The following is a 23398-nucleotide window of genomic DNA, read 5'->3' on the forward strand; positions in this document are numbered from 1 at the left end:
TGAGGAACAAAGACAAGGAGAGACTAAAGTCCAAGTGTGAAAGTACCTAAGAGCACAAGGACTCACGGGGGCTCAGGCTTTTTGTTCTTTTCAGAACAGAATCAGACCTAAATGATTTTCCCAAGTGGCAAAGAAAGTTTGAGGGAATGAACTCCCACCTCTATCTTCTGTGCCAACACGATCACCCTTTGGTTTGTTTTTTCACTTTATCTTGGTCTTTTGAAGTGCCACAAGTGTCAGAAGATGTTAAAGCTAAACACATCTCTTCCAAACAGAAAATCACAGGGACGGTTTTGGTGGGACTGTCAACTACAAACTTCACTCTACTCTGTCCTAGCATTAGAGGGCAGGATAAATACTGTTCACATGACCTGTAAAAGGTAGTTCAAAAAAGGCAGCCAACTTTGAAGAGCCGACCACTTTTTGAAAACCAATGTTAACTCAGATATCATGCTGATATCATGGTTTGACTTTTCAAGTTTATTCGCATCACGGTTATCTGAACTGCATGTATTGCACCCCCTTCCAGCATAACAAGATTATAAGAAAGGGCTTTTAATGCCAACCATGAGACAATCACTTCTGAAGTCATAGTGGTACTGTACTGTGCTTAGTTTCTGCCCAAAATGTTCACAGATACCTTGCAGGTGGTTTCAAAATAATTATAATATATTGTTTAATTTAATTAAAAACTGAACACAAGATTTTTTCATGAGTCTATATGAAATCAAAAACACTAGAGTACAAGGAAAATATGCTGCTGAGCTAATTGCAAATAGATCTAAAAAGCCCTTTTTTCTAATTTAGCTATAAAATCTATTTCCCAAGCCTCTAAGTTTCAGTCAGGGGACATTCTCTGTTGAGATATTTCCTCTGTATAGAGTCAATAGTCACTAAAAGCAATTACTGGTATTGCCAGAACAGGTATTGAGGAGCAGTGGAAGAGCCTACTGTGGTTCAGGCCTTCTCTCTGACCTTGGACTAGGTGTTTGCTCTGGAAGCGGTTAAGTCCCACTGCTGTAAACAAGCTGGAACCCAGTGCGTATTTCGTCTCCAGCAGCAGAGAACGGCTGTCCACCAAGAACCTTAAAGAAACCTGCTAATCCCAATACTTACACAGCAAATTAAACCATCAGATTGAATACAAAACATTGGAGTTGGCAGCATGGGCCCTGTATTACCCCCAGGGCAGTCTCTATGGCTCCAGTGGCTGCACTGCTCCTCAGAGAGCTCCCTGCTTTGTCTTTCCCCCATGGCCCCTCCTTGCACAACTGTGCTGACATGTCCCAGCCTCCCCGGCCGCTCTCCTTAGCAGTGCCCTGGTACACCACAGGGGCCAGCAGCTCCCTGGGGCTGGGAGTACACTGGGCTGGCAGCTAGGGCCTGTCCCGCCGCCCCAGGCAGGGAAGGGGCAGCCCAGGCCCAAGCACCTCCCTGGGGAGGGGCCGAGGCCAAGGCCAGGCCAGAGGCACACCTGTGGGCCTAGCTTGACAGGGACACTACTTCTCCACCTTGGCATACCTCTGCCAGCATTGCCATCCTAGTCTAATTCACTGCGACCACTACCACTCAGGTCTAAAAGCCACAGCAGAGGTGCAGACCCCTGCCCAGAGCCAAGCCCAGCACAGCCTCCCTTCACTCTGTCTGTGAAGGGAAGCACTCAAGGAAGCGATCCCTGTAAAGGGCCATAAAGTTTGCTGGAGCTTCCACCTTTCTTGATTGCTTCATTTGTCTGGTTTATGGGATGAGCATATACAAGGTCCCCAACTGCAAGGAGCAGGTTAGATTTTCCTGCCTATCTGATATCCGCCATTTTGTATCCATGCGATCTCCTCCACCACCTTCTCTTGATCTGAAGGTTGACACTAGTACTCTGTGAACAAACTTACTGTCTTACAGCCTCAAATTTAGCTCCCAAAAAGAGTCAACTGAATGGCGTTTTCCATTTCTAAAAAGCATCCTAGCGTCCTTGTAGAAAGCACCTTTCACTCAAGGCAGTTTGTGATCCAGCAGTCACGCAGGATGCCACTGGTTTTCTAGCATTCCTCATGCTCCTAAAACACCTGCTTTATCAGGGCAGTACCCACTTCCTTAAGGCATCTTAGTTCATCTGCCCTTATAATATTTATAGGCAGAAAGATATAACTTATTTTTCTGTAAATACTGATTTTCCCTTTTTTTTTTAATTCCTAATGCAATTCCTTGCTGATTTCTCAGACACTTTGTCCACAATCTTTTCCTGCATCTATTTTACATCCATTGCGTATTCTCCTTTTTGTGGGAAGCAGAGCTACCACCATCCTTAACAGATATCTCTATCCAGTTTTCACGCTCTTCGACTTTAATTGGCTTTCTGCCAGCCAGCAGCCATAGCACAAGAACTGACTTTTTACCATGAAATATCTTGATTGATTTCAGATAATTCAACCCGAGAATATAAATGCCTCTTTGAACAATTCAGCAACTACGACATAAATATCTTAATTAGTGAATCTATGGAGGATTTTTCCTTCAGTTTGTTTAAGGGAGTATGCTGGAAGGTGAATCCCTTTGACAATGTATTTTAAAAACATTGATTGCTGAGTCACAATGTTTTCTTTTCAAGTAATATCCAGTGATACAACTGGTATTTTTGCTTGGCCACACCCCTGATGAAAAAAAGGCCACGAAGTCGTTTGAATAGTATAATTTTCCTCTCCTCTTTCTCCAGACTGGTGCGTGCCTCTCCTGGAAAAATCCAGACCCTTTCCCATGCAACACTGGCCTGGAGAACACAGCAGAAATTCAGACACTTGTTCAACTCTAATTTCCAACCAGTAGAAACGAAACCGTATTAGCAATTTTCAAAGACTTGCTGAAGCTTAGCAGCATTCAGTCTTCCTCAGGAATATATCCAACAGAGAAAATCTCCCAGCATCTAACAGAAGAGACATTTCACAGATGTTAGTCAATTGATTAACTATGCAGTTGCAATGTAATAGCCCCATACATGTGATCAGGGAATTGTAACTTGCAGCTCTTCAGCTGTTTGACACTGTTTATTGATTAGAAAAACAGATTGCCATTCTCAGAATTGTAACATAATATTTTAATTACTGCCATACGTAGCATCTGACCTTCAGCCCATTAGGATAAAATTATATACATAGTGTCCAAGTCCTCCTCTTCCCCTCAGTTCCCAAAAACTGATTCCCAAAAACTAGTGATGCCTAGACAACCACAATTCTGCAGCCTTCCTCTCCTCCCAAATAAGTTTTATCTGCTTTTATCTCATTTTGCTATGGGAAGACTCAATCAGATATGTTTATAAGCAGCAAGGTAGTTGGAATGCTTTTTATTTCACAATCCTTGTAGAAAGCTGTAGAAAATGGAATAAAAGACTTAGAACGCAAATATTTTAAAACCAGTAACCCCTACATCTCTACGTAATCCCTCTTTTGTGTTATCTACAGGCACCTACATGGAATCTGGCAATGCTGTTCATCCCACAGTATCTGATCCCCTTTGGTACAGAAAGTAGAAATGATTAATCTTACAGTAGATTTCAACAGTTACTATCAATTCCACCCACTAAAGACTCTGTAAGAGGCAGGGTTTGGAGTTTGCTTGTTTTAATGTTTTATTGACCTCCCTCCCCTTCCCGGTATTGTCTCTAAACAATCCTTTTCCAGGATTGTTTAACAATCTGTGTGGGGAGAACCGATAAGAGAATTTGTACATGGAAAGCAACAGACCTAATACCTTTGTAAGGAAGCTCTCCATGCCTTAACGTGGCATTTGCGCAGAAACAAATAACCCAGAACAATCCCAGCCATAGGATTAGTCTTTAAAATTGCGTTGTAAAGGTAGCATTGTAGATACCCTTTTAAAATATCTATATGTTTCTGTAGGAAATACACATGGAAAGGGAGCAGATATTATTCAAACTCTAAACACATTTATTTATAGCATTTATGGTTTTTTTACTGTGACTATTTCTTCCCTTTAAGGAAGTAAAAAGATAAAATACAGATATATATGATAGCTCAACTTGCTACGTGCCTTCACAGTGCAGAAAAGAAAAAGAGCTATCAAGAAATAATTTTTTCTAGAAATAAAAAGCTAAACAAAATGAATGAATTCATATCACTCAGAAGCAGGAAAGGGTGAGGGAGAAGGGGAAGAAGGCATCAGCGTGTAGCCATGGTTTCCAGTGACATAGCCAGTTTCAGCATGTGTGTAATGCCATGTGAAAGATAAAAGCGTGCATCGTAGCTGTGCAATTCACTTCACAGAAGACTTTTGAAATAACCATTGTCCATTGCTGTCTTGTACCAGTAGTCGAGCAGCAACCCATCTAAAATCTACTATCTAAAACAAAGGATGGACTATCACCATTTATTTCCTTAAACTTTGAAGAGGAGATGCTGGTGTATGGACAACATACGTGAGAGGTTTCAAGCCACTAGAAATCTGTCCAATTGTATATCCTGTGTATGAACAAGACATTTAACCCTAAAGCTGATTCAAGCACAGGAATCTGAAGAGACTCTCAACTATCTACATACGTTTATTCCAAAATTCTCTCATCCAAATTTGAGTGAATTATAGAAGTCCATTTTCCTATTGGAAAAGTATCATTTAGACTGATACTGCTCTGAAAATAATCACATGTGGCACATTTCTTCAAATGTCCTGTCACCCCATCCACCCATTTGCCCTTTAGATAATCTCTCCAACACGCCAATTGCCCCAGGCTCTGGTAGATATTCTTCGGCTTGTTAACTGAGCAGCCAGTCAGTCTTGCCTTAAGGCAGCGTAAAGGAGACGGCAGCCTGTGTTGCTAATCAGAAACGTTTTATTGTACACATGTATTCCCCCATTCTCATCTCACTACTTGTATCCTGCTGTTTACGTAACCTGTTCTTCAAGACAACACTGGTTGCTCCCACCTTTTCTAATACAACAGAGTTTTGGCCCAAAACTAGGATGTTTCGGGATGTGTGTAATTGAAAGACAATTGTAGTATTAGAATAAATAGTATATTCCTCCTTCAACATAATAAGTGAATAACACACGTCTAACACAACAGCATTCCCAGCCATAATCTGAGAAAATGAGAATCTGGGAACTGAAGAGAAGTCAAGGAAACCAAGAAATACCTGGTTTGCATTCTTCATAGCAAAGGAGATGAGCACAGAGCTTTTAGATCTAACAACCCAGGTACCAGAATTTGCAAAGCCTCCTGTCTATCACACTCAATAGTAAAAAAAAAACCCAAACCTAGCAAAAACATATTGCAACATTTTTACTAGCCTCAGTTTCCTGGTACACTTCTGCATCAAAAAGTATTTTATTTTTCCCTTATAATAAAACCCAAAATTGCCTCAAAACCCACAATTGTTTTGTTTTCTTTTGTTTCTTTAAGAGTATCATGAATCTTAGCAGTTAAGGATTCTCGGTTACAAGCTCTTGGATTAGTCTATGTTCCATGGGTGTATAGAAATCAGAAAGTGGGCAATGCTCAATGACCATGGATGAGAACAGAGTTTAAGAAGCATACAAAGGCTCTTGTATAACCTATTAATTCAATGGCTTTACAGCATTTTCTGCTCTGCTGGGTACAAATGAAAGGAAAAATTACCTATTCCAAGCCTATAAAACTTGCAATCCCTAAAAAAGGCTGGCAGAATCTATTCTGGGAGATATTGTTCGCGTAAGTAAGAGGGACAGTTACTTTTCTGCTGAAAATTCCATCTGGAATGAAACTGAGGAATAACTCTGTTCTTCCTGGAACCAAACTTCGCTCTACAATGACATGTTTTCAGCCACTCTCTTTGTAAGTTTTGGTCACTAGAAAATGAAACTCACAGACAGAAACTCTGCTCTTGTCACTGAGATTGATTTCAGGATGGACTTTAGCGAAGGTGACACATTCCAAGTCTGGAGTTAGGGTCTGTCTTTGTCGGAGGCGGCTGAGAAATGATTTGATAGCAGTTTTATTTCCAGCAAAGGGAAGGAGCTTGCAAATAAATGAATAAATACAGAGAGGAAAAAACGTAAGGATTCTGACCTCAAATGCTGTACTTGGTTCATCACCAAGTCTTTCCTTATAAGCAAAAGGAAGACCACCAATATCTCCCATCAACCAAAAGCTGGGCTGCAAACTCCAAGTGAAAAAATCGATAGCAGCTAGCATCAGGAGCAACCACAGAATAGGAGAGAAGCAGATAGAACAGGATATACCAAATATTGCATACTGACAGTGCAAACCTAAATAGATTCTGGAAAAAATGATGATACTAGTAGTAAATTACGTTTAGAAGTATATAAAAATATTTCACTGATACTATACGAAAGAGAAAGACTATGTAAAATAAAAAAAAAATATTTAAAGAATGTGTACATTGCCAGGGTTGCTCTCTATTATTTTAACTACAGCACCCATAGAGAAGCATGCATTTAATTGTATATAAACATTCTTTTCCAGGTTTACCTACAAAACATTTACTGATGGAAGTTGTAAAAGATAAAGTTAACCAGGTGTAATATTTCAACACCAGTTAATTAAAATCCAGACAATCATAAAACATAACATTTAACAAAGTACGGCGTTCACAACAGAATAGTTGCTTAATAAATGGATGCAACTCAGAAATGGACAGTGTCAAATGGCTTCATCAGAGATTGTGTTTATAAGGAAAAAACCATGGTTTCAACTTCAGGGGTGATAATGAGCCAATAAGCTCTGGAAAAAAATGTATACGTATATTAAACTTAATCTCCCTGTGCAAACACAGCTATATTATCAGGCGCCATATTTTGGACTTGTTCAGAGCCAAACTTTTTCAGAACCTCCAGTCTCATACACTAGAATAAGTGCATTAAACATAGATACTTCAATGAAAATATTCCATAGCTCCACGTGTCTGACATATAAATTTAAATCATGATTAGGAGATCCATCCTATAAAATGATAAACTAAGCAACAGATAAACTTCATCACTGGATAATTTTAGTTAAAGAAAAGTCATATTTTAAAAGGCACGTTAGCATTAGTGATTTGTTAAAACACATATCTTTTTAAATAATTACAAACAATAATGAATTGTCAAATTTTAGTCTATTCTAGCAAAACAATGACATTAATGTGCTTATCTGTATTGAGAGCACAACTTGCCAATTTATTAACTAATGCACGTAACAATGGATTTAATTAATTTGTAATTAAAAGGAAATCACTACACCCCTTTTAACATAGACAACTATCTCAATGCCCTAACAGGGGAGATCATTGCCAAGAGCTCCTTTTTTCTTTTCTTTTTCTTTCTTTTTTTTTTTTTTAAATAATAAGACAACAACAAAAAAGCCATTTTTATCACTGCGTTGATCCCTGTAACATGCTGTATCTACAGATACTTTTTTCCAGGAGGGCAAGAGTGATAGCTGTTGCTCCTGCATTACTCGAGGGGAGTTTCACCATGACTTCAGTGTGATTTAAGGAACTCCTTTAAAGTTTGCAGTAGCACAGAAACAACAGTCTGCCACATTTCACAGGCTTATATATATTTGCACCTGCTAAGCTAAGTTAATAAAACGCTTCCTACTCCACAAACAGGAGTTCACAGATCACGTCACATGAACAGTGCGCTCCCCTAGGTGACCGAGCATACCAGGTACAACAGGAACAATTTCTGTGACAAACTCCACAGCAGCTCTCAAACAAAAATTGTTAAGGAATCATTGTCTTGGAAACCATTGCCTGAAGTTACCCTGAAGCCTTCTTAACACTCAGAAAGACTATATACATATATATATACACACACACACACACATATTCAGGTTAAACATTCTCAGGATTAATAAAAAAAACTGCAAACCACAGGAATTAAAAACAAAACGAGCAACTCAGGTCCCCAAATGCTCATGTTTTATATATATGTTATTCTGTTACTGACAAATCGATTTCTGGAACCAGGATATGACAAGAGATACAACAGTAGCTGGAAATTCAGAGAAATGTGCCTTTCAAAAGCTTTTTACATATAACAGGTGTTAATACATGGAGAATTCAATGGCATAGCTGAATTAACAATAGATCATTTTAGTTGCTTTTACTTCAACTTTCACAATTAATCTGATCAGGTAGCATGTGGGCATACTTGTAAAAGAAGCATACTTCTTCATTTCAAGAAGAAATTGCCAACGTGTTCCTTTACTCCATCAACTAAAGCTCTTCTTTTTTTTCCAGCCTAAATCCTTGCAGTGAAATGGCACACAGATGACAGCATTCAATTAAGTTCAGAATTAATGTAGCATGAAAGCACAGTCTTACCGAGAAGGCCAAGTGAAATTGAACAGGATTGCAGGTAGTTTCACCATATTTTACTGCAAATGATCACTCATTTTTCCTGACATGGAACAGGTCAGTAGGGCAATAGTCACTACTGAGTACCCTTGGAAAACAAGTGGTTGCCTTGAATTCTTTAATGTAGTAATTCAGCTCTAATTCTTAATATTCACCAATCTGTATGCCTGGGGTGTTTTCAAGTAAGTTTTTCCTGAGATGAGCTTTCATTTTTCAACCATGTGGGTTACTGAATAATACTACAATTTGCTATTTGTGTATAGTTTCCATAAATTTAGTTATTGGAATTAACCTCTTTCATTGCATAAAGAGCTCTACCAGTTAACTTAGTGCACATCATACATACTTATGAGCACATTTATGATATAAGCATGTTTATGACTTTTTTTGTGGATCCACTATCCAAGATGGCTTCAGACACTGACCTACATCAAAGACTAGTAAATTGGGTTGGCTGAAAATTAGCATTCCTATCTCATGAAAACTGAACATGGACTGGGGAGGGGTGGAGGGGAATATGCCTACGATCAAATCAGAAAAGTTAAATTTCAAAAAATTAGAGACAAAACTATAAGAAAGAAAATAAAATTGTTCTGGATCATTAGATTCAATCTATTTAAACACATCTAAGAGTAACTAGTATCTTGAAATAATTTCATATGAACCACTGAATATATGAATATATTTTATGAATATAAAATTAGACATATTTAAAAGTAATTGAATATGGAAAAAATATTTCAACTAGTAGAAGTGTTTTGAAAAATCTGAGGTTCAAAACAATCCTTTTCTTGTGAAAAGTTTCAGGTCTAACTATTCCCTTTCCCAAAAAGGCTTCATTCTTTTATTTTCAGTCAGCAAATGAGTCCCTAACAGTCATCTGGCAAATCTGCAACCACACCAGACTTGATAGCCATTATTCCCCTACACACAGTTAAGTAATAAATAGAATAGTTACAAATATCAACACAAATTAAAAACCATTCTCCTTGTTTCAAATGTGCATAGGAAAATTACAGAATTTGTTGATTAGCACTCTAGCATCTCCAAAACCCATGAAAAACCTCTCCTCTCACCCCACAGCGTGCTCTGCACAGTCAGTGCACCACTCATGATTCAAAAGCACAGTTTCTCAACTTCATAAGGAAAAGGCTAAAATCTTCTGAGGGCCCTTTTAAAGCACAGTGTTCTACATCTTATTTTCCTTAGCACCCTCTCTTTTTCTTAAACTACAGGGCTTTTTGACATCCGATATCAGCTCTGTCATCCTCCAGAGGGCATTTATAGTAGCTTTGAATTTCAAGTGGGACTGGGAACCTCTCTTGTTGAAATCATTGCACCATCACTTGCTTTTGTCCCCAGGGGTAAAGGAAAATCAGTGGTACCAAAAGGAAGTATAATGTTTAAGAGCTCTATTGAAATTTTTCAGGCAGGAGCTTGTTTATCTTCACTAAAATTTCAGAGAGGTAATGTAATTTGAAGATCGGTGTGGTGAATCAGGCACTGACAGGTTAAAATAATTGAAAAGGAGATCGAGTTTTCTTGTTAATTGCATGCTGCAGGAGAAATCTCGTGCTGCAGCCCTGCATTGAATCAGTGAACAGAGACCCAATATTTATTATCAATCAACATTACAAGCAATTAATAAAAAGTTTTCATAACGGAAAGGTTGATGGAGCTGAGATGGATCATTTCCATTAACCAACTCCTCTCCACAAACTACAACTCCATTACCAGAAGCATCAGTCTCCTATTCTTTTAAATCTCAGTTTCCTCCTAGAAACAACAGCTTCTGCAGCACATAAGAACAATGTAAAAAGCAACACTTTCTTGCATCTTCACTAAGGTACAAGACATGAATTTGGGACAAAAGGTGGGTATTTTGTTGTCCTGGTTTCAGGTGGGATAGAGTTAATTTTCTTCCTAATAGCTGTTGTATTTTAGATTTAGTATGAGAATAATGTTGATAACACTGCTTTAGTTGTTGCTAAGTAATGCTTATATTAAGTCAAGGACTTTTGCAGCTTCCCATAGAAGCTGAGAGGGAGCACAAATAGGACAAGCTGGCCAAAGAACAGAGAGAGCTGCAAGGAAAAGGATGGGATAAAACACTTGACTCAGTCAAGCCAGCTGTGACTGACAATAGGTTTTAAGTTTTTCTAAGTAAAACTGCTGAACACAGGACCTATGTTCCTGTAAAAACCATTTATGTGGCAGAAGAATTTAGACCTGGACTGTGTGCCTTGCAAAGGGAGTAATAACAGCATTCCTCGTGATTATATACCTGCTTGTTTTCTAAGTTAGGAGTATCTTAAGTTTGCAAATGAAAAAGGAAGGTGAATCATACAACTGAATTTACCCCTTAGTTGAAGCCCTTTAAACTCACTTGAGGATGTGCAGGAAAACAGGAAGCCTTCAAAGCAATCTAATGTACAGCACAGTCTGTAGATAAGAAGTACCTTCCAACTTCAGCATTCAAAGCAGACTGTTAATGTCAGGTCACAAGTCTGCACTATTCCACACTCAACTAGTCCTATCTGGAAGTTATCCATGACCATACGCTATGGATAACCTACCCCCATGGTACATATGCACACATTCATGGTACTGATCTCTTCTCCAGAAACTCACATTTTCTTACTCACATTCTCCACTTATTCAAAGATATATTAAATAAGAAAGGGATCAGTGAGCATAAAGCAAGTGAAACTGCTGGAAGGCGAGAACATAATCCAGAGTAGAGGAAGGAGGAAGGAAGTGTATAAGCACTTACAGAAAGCCAAAACACAAGCAACAGCTCATGTCCCCAAACAAGATTAACTGTGCATCAGCTAGACTGTCTGCATTACAAATTAAATGTTTGTCTAAGCTATCTAGACCACAAAAGTTTTTGAATTATTGTCATCATGTATTTTCCACAAATTTTTGGCAAGAGAAAAGAAATCTTTGAAGGACTCTCAGATACTTCAGTCAAAAGGCTGATACTGTCTGTTCTTGGCTAGAGTTTAAGCAATGACATTAGAAATTATTTTTAGCAACATGTCTGGTATTAATATGAATAATCAAGTGGTTAAATAGACACATACTAAATGCTAGTCCATATTTAATAATTATAATATAATTTTATTAATACAGATATTTGAAACAAAACAAATACAGGTTTATAGAGAATACGTTAGCTAAAATTCCATAACCTAACTTGCATGTACATTTTTAGGGACATCATCATCCCTGAAGTAATGTCAATAAAGTGAGTGAGCTACGAATAGATGAATTTGAATCAGTCTTTACCAGATATTTATTTTTCTTCATCTATTACAGAACAAAGCTCAGGTAGTTCAGTCATGTTTATGATTGTTTTAGAAGAAAATAACCAGGGAGAATAATTTTTCAAAATATAAATGCTTAGGCTATATTGTCTTTTCCTTTAAATGTGTCATTAGGGGAACGAAAAGCAAGACAGATAAGCCTTGTGCTAGTCTAGGAGAATCAAAGGGAAATAGACTGTCAAGGTGAAGGAAAACGACAATTCTAACCACTAGTCCAGTAAAAAGTAGAGCAAATTAGTTAGTTAACGTTACTTTTTTTAAAAAAGTGCTATTAATAATGCAATAGAAGGACAACTAAAGACTATTTTATAAAGTTTACTGGTATATTTATCTTCACCATGTACAAATATTAGATATTTATATAAAATATGCCAAAACTTATAATGAATCATTAGAAATGATTGCTTTTGGTAGTTGCCTAATAACAGTTAAAATACTGAAAAGAAGGGAGGGAGGAGGGTGGGGGGGAAGACACGCAAATCACACTAGACACCTGCAAGTGCCTGGGCATTTGCTTGCAACTCCTCAGCAATCAATTTTGCTCATATCACAGCCGTTCTATGGGGATCCTGGGCATGCTGATGGACCACGTCACCTGACCTTCAGCCCTTCGTTTTACTTGTCTGTAAAATTATTCTGATTAAAATACCATTATTTCACACGCAGACTATGAGTCTAACTTAAGAAAGATCTTAAGCTTGTTCTGATGCAGCATTGTCTTTAGAATCAGAAAAATTATGTCTATAACTCAAAGATACTAAGAACGATATAAAAAACCCCAAATACTGAGTATCACTTGCATTGCTGTTTTCTGTTTTTTCAGGTCAAAAAGACCAAGCAGAAGATCTGACATAACCCTTCTGGGTGGGGTTTTCCCCTCTAGTAGCCTCCACAGTGCATCTTCTATAGCAGTTTAGTGAGTGCAGTAAACGAACCCAGTCTCAGGACAGCTACCCACATTTTCTGTAACAAAGGTATTTTCAAAGCTAACAGCCAGCAGGCAGCTGCTGGGACAAAGTAGGTTTGTCTGAAGCTGCTTCTAGCTGTGAAATACTGTAATCCCTTTCAATTTCTAGTTATTATTTTTTTTAATTGGACTAGTTTGTAGCTGTGTCCCAAGAAAAACTGGGCTCAACCTAAACCAGGTAAAAGAAATAACCATTTCTAGGAATCTCTGGGCATTAATCAAGGTTTCATACTGCACTGGTATTTCTCCTTTAAGAAAAGCAAAGCAACACAACATTTGTGAACATGAGTATACTCACACACAAGCTGCAACTTGAAAGATGAAGGGGAGTGTCAGGTGCAAAATAATGGAAAATAAATACTCCAAAACCATGGTCCCTTTAAAATATTTTTTGTTTTAAAATTCTTGCATGTGCATGAGGGGGGTGGGGGTGGTTTTATCATGATTTTCCCTGGACTGATTCCAGGTCCTGTTTTATTAAGTGCAGCCAGTTACAGCATCCCTTAGAAACAAAACACAAACAAAGGTTTCTACGTTTTCCTCAGCTTTGCTTTCTTACAGAGCACATCTATTCCAGGTCAGGCATAGGCCACCGTGTTCCCAAGTACTGCATGTCCACAGCTTTAAAGTGTGGTGCTTTCTTAGGTTTCTAATCTAAAAAGGTATCTGGCAGCCAGGAATCCCTAAAGATTGTTAAAAAAAATAAAATGTACTTTTCTACACTAGATGAGAAGGTTTCACATATTATATCCATCTTTATCACCATATGGTCAACTTTTCCAATGCATTCCAATTAAGACTACATCCTAATTAGATCTATAGCTTTAGCAGTGACTATTGTGCAGTAGGTCTGTTCACCAAGACAGCCCTCCCTAGTTTATTTCGAGAGGAAGCTCAAAGTGCTGAGGTTGAGATATTTATTCCACCATCTGAAAATTTTCAGCATTTTTCTGTTCAATAGCCTGAAGAGAAACCAGATGCAAATCAGGGTAGGATACTTGGCTTTCTGAAAGTTTAACACATTGCAGTGTCGATTAGAAGTAGTGCGATGAAACACAAGTTGTGTCTAGAGGTTTCCTCTTCTGAAGGCGCTGTCTTCCTTTCCTGTGCATGTTAAGATTTGAGTTTTCACGGAAAACTCTAAAATGAAGTCCAGACCTGCCTCTAAGGACGCATACCCTCCCTGCTGGTTCATTGCTCTGAGATTTGAATTTAACCATTAGGCTGGTGGCTGGAAAGAGATGGAAATCAGGTGCAAAGAGAAAGAGCAAGGAGGAAGAGACATGCGGAACACAGGGAACACCAGCAAAGCCACAGTGTGGACACACCCCTCAGCTTTCCACAGGTGGCTTCCCATTCTGTAGTAAGCCCACAGTTGTCTCGCCATATACCATACACTGCTTAAGGAACAAGGAAGTCATCAGTAAAGGAAATGAAACCATTATGTGTGGACAGAAGTAACAGAGAGAGGCTAGTGCTGCCTCTGCAGAGCTCCCCAAACTGCAACACAGCAGACTGAGTGACTTTAGCCTGCCCAGCAAAACACTTCCCTTGCCTGTGCCCGGTTTTCTTATGAGAGATGTGGACAGTAAGTAAAAATATACATGTATCTTTTGGCAGAACACTGTATAGTGTTCTACAGTAAGTACAGTATAAGTTTGTAACCCTACTAAACTTAATGATATTATTAATTACTAATATCATTACTGTTAGGTTTTATGGGCAAACACACTTATTTAATACTGTGTTATAAATGACGGAATGTAGCATGATGTCTCACAGAACAGATGCACAAGTTTATTTCCTGGGCCTTTTCATTTTATGCAAGTTTTCAAAACAATCTTAGGTTTGGGGCCATGGAGTGCCTGGTTGAGGTTTTGGGGTTTGGGGTTTTTTTGAGTTTTTGTTTGGGGGTTTAGGTGTTTTGGGGTTTTTTTGCAAATTTATGATGTTTCCTTTATTTCCCGCCCCTCAGGTCTTTGTCTAAAGTTCTTAAGTGCTATAAAGAGTATTTACATGCCTTTAAATGAACTACATATTTCACACTGCAATACTTAATCTTCCATGATGTCAAGAAGATGCACTCTGTTCTTTGAAGGTAGCAGTACATCTTACATGTTATTACTAGAAAAGGTCATGAAAAGATCAATACATGTCTTATGCTTACATATCTTACTATAGGAAATTGTCCTTTAGAAGCAATATAAAAAAAAAAACCAAACACCTCCCTTAGAAGGAAGCAGAATCGTAAGGAATAAAGGCGGTAATTAATAGAAGGCAGATGGAACGCCTTGAACCTTCAAGGTTTGATCCTGTGCAGCCTAAGAGGAAATAACATTCATAATAGACTCTTAATAACACAAAGCACAGATGTAAGTGGAGCTGACTAACTAGGAAAAGCGAGGAAGACTTGGGGGGGTAGGGGAGCTGCATGCTTACTTACTGAAAGTGGAATAAGAGTATAATCAGTAGATTAAGGAAAACTGCTTCCTCATGATGCCCCACCCATGCATTTTTTTGTAATAACAGCGTAATTCCCTGCTCCTTTTAAGCACTGACTGCATCTCAGAACCAGTAAAGATTTTGATCAGTAATTAATTCAAAGGAACCAGGTTACAAATATAATTTAAAGTTGTGGTGCAAGTCACCAGTTGGCCCAAAGTCTATTTTAAGGATATGTTATTACTACTGTTGTTCTGTGACATCTTTTTTGGTTTGTGGTAGACAGGGATTACAGAGCCAACCTTTCCCTGTTGTATCAAAGGCTTTGCAAAGATTTGCCATTATAGATAACATTTTAAATCTGTTCCCTTCCATTATTTAAGTATGAACTGAAGTATGGCTGAAAAATTTTGTCACAGCTTCCTTCTTGCATGGCTGTGACCACCAGGAAATCTGCATACTCCTTAATCACTCACATCCTTTTCACGCACAGAAAAATCAGGTACAAAACAAGCCAAGTCTGAGATCCAAGAGGGATTTTTGTAGTGAAAGTTGGAGTTACTGGAATGTAGGAAGCCAAGCCAAAATTATAATCTTCAAAACCCATGTTCACTTACTGCCTAAATTCCTCTGATAGCTTAGTTTTCAACATTTCAAATTCCCCATCTGCCTAGAGCTTGGCTTCTGCACATCCATGTCAGGCAGGTGAGGAAGGCTGAGGAATTCAGAACTTCTTCACATCTGTGTCTTGTTAACACACAAAGAGCAAAGTATTTCCACGTATTTTAGCTGAGGGGGTGGTCTAGCAGGCATTCCCATAGTACAGTGAACAAGTTTAACTACATAATAAAAGTAAGGTTTATCTATCAACTTCAAGCCTGGTGACATGCCTCATTCATTCTTTTATAGGAGAGCCTAGTGATGAGAACACTCACCCAGGAAAGAAAAAAGCTCTTATTCTGAATACTTTATATTTAGAAGTGATTTTATAAGAGTCATCACCACAAAGAGAGATTTCCTTCTAAAGCACATGACACTTCCCCCCCCTGTTTCTTTTCCATTTGTTCTATTTGAATCCCAAGAGTCCCTTTTGAATCCCTTGGAAACAGATCAACTTCAATAGGAGAGATGGATAATACCGCCACACAAAACAGCCTCCAGTCAGACAAGGCACAGCTCCAGTATGGATGGAGCCTGAGCCCTCGCCAGACAGAGGGAAGGAGGACAACACTAGTAACCCACATACCGTGGACGTCTCTAGTCACTCCTGGTTCACAAAAGAAAGGCGTTAAATAATTTAGTGCTTTGTTTCTAGAATTTAAAAAAAAATAAAAATAATAAAAAAAAAAATCACTGCAGTATTGGCAAAAGTATTCTGAGTTACAAAATCCAAATGGGTTGGGCAGCTTCTGGGATGGCAATCAATTTTAGCATACACTTGTGCAGCTTGTCTGGCTTACCAACTCCCTTCATAGAATAGCTCGGTTGGTACCCATCTCCATCTGTTGAATTTTGAGTGTCTTGCTGAGAAACCGAGGTCTCTTCTCTAAGTTTGCACAGAAAGGTTAGGACTATAAATTTTCCCTGTAGGAAAAGAAGGGCCAAAGCAATGTGTTGTTGAATCCCCATCTCTCATTTGTTTTTGGTAACTTGTGTATCTCCTCTCACAAAGGCACTGGGCCTGACACGTACTTCCACCTCAGAGACAGGGACAGCTTTCAAAACTGGATATTCAAGCTTGTATACTGACATACTGACTTTCAGGCATTTCCTCAGAGTACTAGTGTTGTGCTCCTTCTTTGGTAGGTTCTTGTACATTTTGTCCCAGTTAAGTGTATTCAGCTGGACTGTCCAGGCAAGAGTCTGCTACCAGTTTGAGAACCAGTTCACCATCCTCAACTGTACTACTTCAGCTCCTGATCCAGATACTTGTCCAAACACGGTGTTAAAACAACTGCCTCTACCCAGAAGCAGTTTCAGTGTCTGGTTGCAGATCTGCAGTTAGAGCCCATAGCCAGGCTTAGGAAGGTGACAAACGCCCCTGATCCCAGCTCTGCACCTTTCAGGAGTAAAGAGGATTTTTATCCTCTAATTGTTTCCAAAGGAAGTAAGGTCACTCCCCATGCATTGTCTACAATAGATTCTTCTGCCTTTTATTTTTTATAGCTCACAACATTTAACTAACTAAATAATAGGGCATTTTCCACAGGGTGTCAATTCATATCCTATTACTACCAAGTGACCAATAGTCAGCATGTGGACACGTTTACTTAAGCTGTCACCTAGAAACTACTGCATTTTTCCATTTGGAGCTAAACTATATTACAACATACACAAACAATGAGATACAAGAATGTCGGCGAATAAGCATCAGGCTTCCTTTACACCTATTGTTTCACTTCCCATAACCAGTGATTTTTGTTATTGACATAATTTTGGCCCAAGACATCCTGCAGCGTGACTGAAAATCAGTATTCAATTTTTTTTCAGGACTCTCTTGGAAAGCATTATCAAACTTTTTTGTCCTTTCTTTTGGAACCCATAGTCATGAACTGTTTTATTATTATTATAGGCTTGAGGTTTTGCTGTTCAGGTTTAAACCCAGAGACACCTGAACCAAGATTGTTTTTAAGATTCAGCATGTCTGTCTCTAGTGAGAACGGAAATAGAGTCAGTTCTCATTTTGCGTTGTTCCTTTACTCCAGGAGGACTGTAAATGTCTCAAAATACAGGTTACCTTTTAGCCTTTTTCTATTAATTACCCAAGACAAATCATAAATTAAGACCTATGGCATTACTAAATAGATGTAACTGCTAATCATCATGGGAATCTAAGCCAAGCACCCAGCAAAGACCGATGAGAAAAGTTAAAGAGAGCAGCCACTCCTGGTGAAAGAGCAGTCCCTTCATTCACTTCAGTGGTTCAGAGGAACTTGGGGACAATTTAAGCAAAATATTGATTTTTAACTTCCATTATTTCTTAATCTTGGTAGCAACTTGATGCACCTTTCTGTGCAGATTTTCTCAGGCACTGAACAGGCACAAATGATTGCCTTTTTTCTGTTCCTCACTGCAGCACATCAGACACTCTAAGCAATAGAGAAATCAATAACAACTGCATATAACTTTCCTGCTGAACGTAGGCAATCCCCATGCATGTGCCTGGACTGAAGGTTTCCTTCCGATCCAAGTGTCAGGCTGAGACTTTCAGCTATGTAGAGACATGTAGCTCCGCAACACTGAAAAGCCATCTTCCTAACAGAAACTAATGATAGAGAGGTCCCAACTACGCCCAAGGCTTGATTTCCTTAGACTAGCCTAGGTAGCCTCTGTTTTATTATGTATAGATATGGGCAGATAGAACTGGGCAATTTACTTCGATGGTAAACCTGTTTAAATACATTTTTATTTTCCTCTGCCTTTTCTGGATTACAAGCCTCACAGTCTGGATTTTATGTGCAATCTCAGGCTGCTAGGAGAGAACATTCCAGCAGCTTCAGTGGAGGTGAATTTTCCCTGAATCTACATTAGACCTTTCCAGTCACTCAGCAATTTTTCCATTTGCTTCAGTTATATAACCACTCTTGCAATAACATATGGATTTACTATAGAAATTCAGTTGCTCACACTGACTGCGTTTGAAAGTGAGCACAATCATTGACCTTGAAATATCTCAGCAATATAATTCTATCTAATTCTTTAAGAGATGAAAATAAATATTCTGTCAAGTTATGGTCACTAGAACAACTCAGATAACTAAGCATATGTCTTTACCAAGAATTACGTTGCATGCCAAACTTTGCTTAGGGTGTACATGGAGGACTTGTGCCTAAAATAAATCCATTATGTTATTACATTTTGTACAGGTGCCTTAATCTATATGAGAGTGAGTTTTGGTGTACAAATGAGTTTCTCTTGTTCTCAGAGGAAGTTTGTGCTGGTTTAACAGCACATCTAGTCAATATTTAATTTAAAGCAGACGACAATGCAGAGCAGACTGATTATTTGGCCAATAGTTGTAGGCAAATTATGCACAAAAGAGCACAGCACAGAGGACAACAAGGGGAAAAAAAAACCAAAACCAACCAACCAACAAATATCAGCTCTTTAAAAACAGATAGTTTCACTTCTTGCTTGTCTGGCTGAAAAACTAACAAACAAAAAATATTTCAATACATGCAAAGAAAAATGACCAAACTGTGACATATCCCCACTGCCTGATAAATGTTTCTTCAGCTATGCTAAACTTATATTACATCCAATTTCAAGTGTGTGGAACTCAAAGAAAATTTCCTCTGTGAAAATAGCATCTGAATTACTTCAGTTAAGGTACACAGAAGCTAGAGAATAGTTTTGAGCTAGTTTGGGTTTTTTGTTTTCAAAAATAAACTCCAGTTCTGCATGCACCTGAAAAAAATTGAGAAAAATCTCATTGAATGTTCCTGGTATTCCGTATGTATTAGTAAGCAAGGCTGAGAATAAGTCCAAGAGTAACGTGAATGAGGCATTTTGAGGTAAAGCACAACAAATACATTAGCCAATGTTTTAGCAATAATTTCACTAATGGGCAGGAAAACATGGTAAAATGGCTTTTAAAATATTCTATTGATGTTCCTTGAAAACATGGTTCTAACAAAAAAAGGTTTGTTTATTAAAGGTTTGTCTATGAGCATTTCTTACCCTGACACCCATTTGTCCCCCTTGTTGTCTACCCACTCACTTTTTCCCCAGAATAGTCTCCTCAACCTCTATTCATGTACTTTCTTTCCCAGACACAGTCTCTCTCCCCATTTGTTCCGAGACACAAAAAGTAGCCTGTATATTGCCCAAAGACTATTAGCTTATAGATAATAAGTTCTGACTGGTATAAAAGACTCCAAGGGAAACAGTTCTGTGAAGTGGGAGATATTAAAAAATGGCCCACCAAAGAGACACAGCATAACAAAAATCCAGATAAGTCAACTTTTAAGGAATCTCTAGTCTCCCATTGTCTTCCATTACACGTTTTACATCCAAAATTTGTCCGGTTTAACATGCTCCCCCCACCCGCAGCACAAGACAACTTTACTTAAGAATCCAATTTGTCTGCCATTCATCAATGCCCTCCCCATGAACCTCATGGCATCACAGAGACATTTCTATCCCCTGCATTCACAGTGCTGGAGTCTCTTGAGCCAACAAACTGTCAAATTAGTGCCAACTCATGACAGCTTTATGATATGTAATCTTGTTCACCAGCAAATGGTCTGAGACCCCCTGCTTGCTACTGCTGTCAAATGAGAAATGCTTTTTTGTGTCTCTCTGATAAATTTATATTTTGAAAGCAGATCCCAGCTGGGAAAGTAGTGGTTTTGCCTCACAAAAATCTTGCATAAGCACACTTAACTGCTTTCTCCATGTGTTACTTAAAAAGAAGCTTTTAGGTTTTTGCTTGAAAATGATAAGTTAGGGAATAGTAAATTGGCTTAGATTAATTCAAAATGTACTTTGTCCTGCTGATTCAAAATACTTATTCACCTAACAAGTAACAAATCCTTACTCCTTCAACAGTCAATCACAACTGATGCAGTGCTAAAAATATTTTGCCTAATCTATGTGGGCTGTAAAGCCCATGTATCAAAAGCTGAGGTGCAGATAAACCCAATTTATTAAAACATATTCGGAAAGAGGAAAAGTTGAATTCACAGAAAGCGTTTCCTAAAATTTCAAGATAATAAACGCTGGGTGACAGAACAACATGGAGAAGTTAGGAAAGTAACACACACACCCTTACATAGAGAGTTCTTTGAGATAGGAAGTTAGTCTATCCCTTACATATCTTTATAATAACTTTGTTCTAGTCATTGTAATATGAAACAACAAGAGTTTTAGCTGAATTGTTATATGTATCCTGAAATAATCAGCTTTTACATCCCTCTTTGTACAAGTGATCTGATAGTAGCTGCCTGGATTTATTTCTTAATTGGTGGCAGAATTAACCACAAGAAGTAGCCAAAGGGAAAAATTAGCGTGTGAGAAATGCTTAAAAGCAAGAATGCTATTTTCAATTTGCGTCATTTATAATTCAACAAACACAAAGGGTGCAATTCTGCAAAGTTCCCATACAGAGTACCTTAGTGAAGTCAGAAGAAGCATGAGGATTTACAGGAACAAGCCCTGTAAACAGAGTCAAAAAACCCAAACAAACCAAGAGTGGGAGGGACAAAAATGGGACATTAGGAAAACATCAGTGATGACTTTCATTTTAGAAGATTAGTTATACTGTGTCCCCTTCAAAAATGTCCAACTCTAACGCAATCATGCTAGAAAACAGTTTCTAATTTTCTTCTACTGCATGTTCCTCTACTCTACAGAACACCAGAAAACATTAGTGCTTTTACTGAAGAAAATCTATTTGTAGGTGCAATACACATATCTAGACTTGACCCAAGAGGGTTTTAACTAATAGAGCATTCGTACATACTTCCATATAAAGTCTATCAAGTAATATCCCCAAATTATGCACATAAACTATACAATTATCAATCCATTAACCTCCAACCCATTAATCTAGCTGTGTTAGGACTTGCAGAGACTACAAGGCCGTGTGAACAAAGTGTGCAAATGCAGTGGATGCCTGGCTGCACGGCCACTTGTTGCTGAATTTGTGGCTGGGTAGATCAGAGAGGCCGCCCGAGGATTGTGTGGGGCGATCCTGATGTCAGGAACACAGAGCTGCCAGAAGGGAGAGCATCCCCAGGCAGAGTCTATAGCGCTGCTACAGATGAGCAAATATTGTCTCTAGGCATTGATGGTTTCATATGAAGGTAAAACTCTATTCCCAATCAAAACCTCCTAAATCTCACCTATGGTTTTGGGGGGGAAGTTTAGTGCACATGTATACCAAACGAGAGAAAAGGAGGTTGTTTTCTTAGAATCAGTTCTTAAAAAAACCCAAAACATTCTTTAGCTTCTGGGCAAGGTTTATCAAAAGCCTAACTCAGGACCTCAGGGACCAGGGTAGCCTGAGCACTGCCACCTTATCCCAAGACAAGCCAGTGACTATGAAAAACTGTAAGAAACACATTCCTGCCCCTCTGCTCTTCACCCTCCACGCCCTGGAGAGGAAAGCCCAGCCCCCCGGGGACTGTCCTCCGAAGTGCACTCAGGAAACCCGAGGAAGCAAGTGCTTCTCCCACCACTGATGGACCCCCCCTCCCACTCGGTTCTGCTTGTAGAGGAGGATGGTGGCCCCTGCTGGCACACGCCACACCAGAGAGCCCAGGAGCAGCAAGGCAGAATGCTGCCTGAGATTACCCCACAGCTATCCCATTTTTTCAGAAATTACTACAGATGTCTCATGGATGAATATTCTGTAGCTTTAAGATCAAAAATCATTGCACATATTCCACTATTATTTTATAATTGAAGCTAAGATACTTTTTTTTTTTTGGGGGGGGGGAGGGGAATACTTTCTAACATGGCTCATATTAAAGCCCAATAATTAATGTCAGAGAAGAATTTCCAGCTCATCCCATTTCAGCTTTACTTTATTTGAAAATGTAGCTTGTTCCTGTACTCTGGCCTACTAGTGCTACATTACGTAGTCTGAAATTGGTTAGGGATCAACAGAAAATCAGACAGCACAAGCAAGCAATTTTCCATCCAACATCTAGACATACAAACTAACCAATTCAAATGTACAGAACCCACTGTTCTTCCATCCTTACTCTTCCTGGAAATGAAAACATCAATATGAATGATATATTTTTGCTAAGTAATTTGTCTGCTGGAGTTTCAATTAGCAGAACTATTGCCAGATACTAGTTGGAATGAAGTATTGGAAAGACAGAACCTCAGAAGTTGATTACAACCCTTTAAATTTAGTCCTTTAGGGCTTGCATTTTCTGTATTCAGATAAGAATTTTTATATCATGAAGAAAAGAACATTATATTTCCCATGTAGTTATTCATACTAATATGTCTTAAAAATATTTGAATTCTTTTTCTTAAGTAAAAACTTAAATTCATTTAGGTTCATATTGCCGGGGACTTCAATGCAACTAAGAATTTGCCATGTTGCAAGAATTGGAAGCAATATGCCTAAACCCAGGCAATCTAGCCTGTAGCTCTGCACATGCAACTGCCTGCCTACAGGTAGCTAAGACTTGCTACTTGGTCTTCCCCGCCGCACATCAATGCCTCCTTCCCATTTACCTGCCATCTAATCAGATATAGAGAAGTGACCTTTCCACTTGCAAGTTAACAGGTTAGAATTGCTGCTCACTTCACAGAAGGACAGACTTGAGCAAAATGTGTGATCTGCAAGTGCA

This window comes from Rissa tridactyla, chromosome 6 (genome assembly GCF_028500815.1).
Source record: "Rissa tridactyla isolate bRisTri1 chromosome 6, bRisTri1.patW.cur.20221130, whole genome shotgun sequence".
Taxonomy (NCBI): domain Eukaryota; kingdom Metazoa; phylum Chordata; class Aves; order Charadriiformes; family Laridae; genus Rissa; species Rissa tridactyla.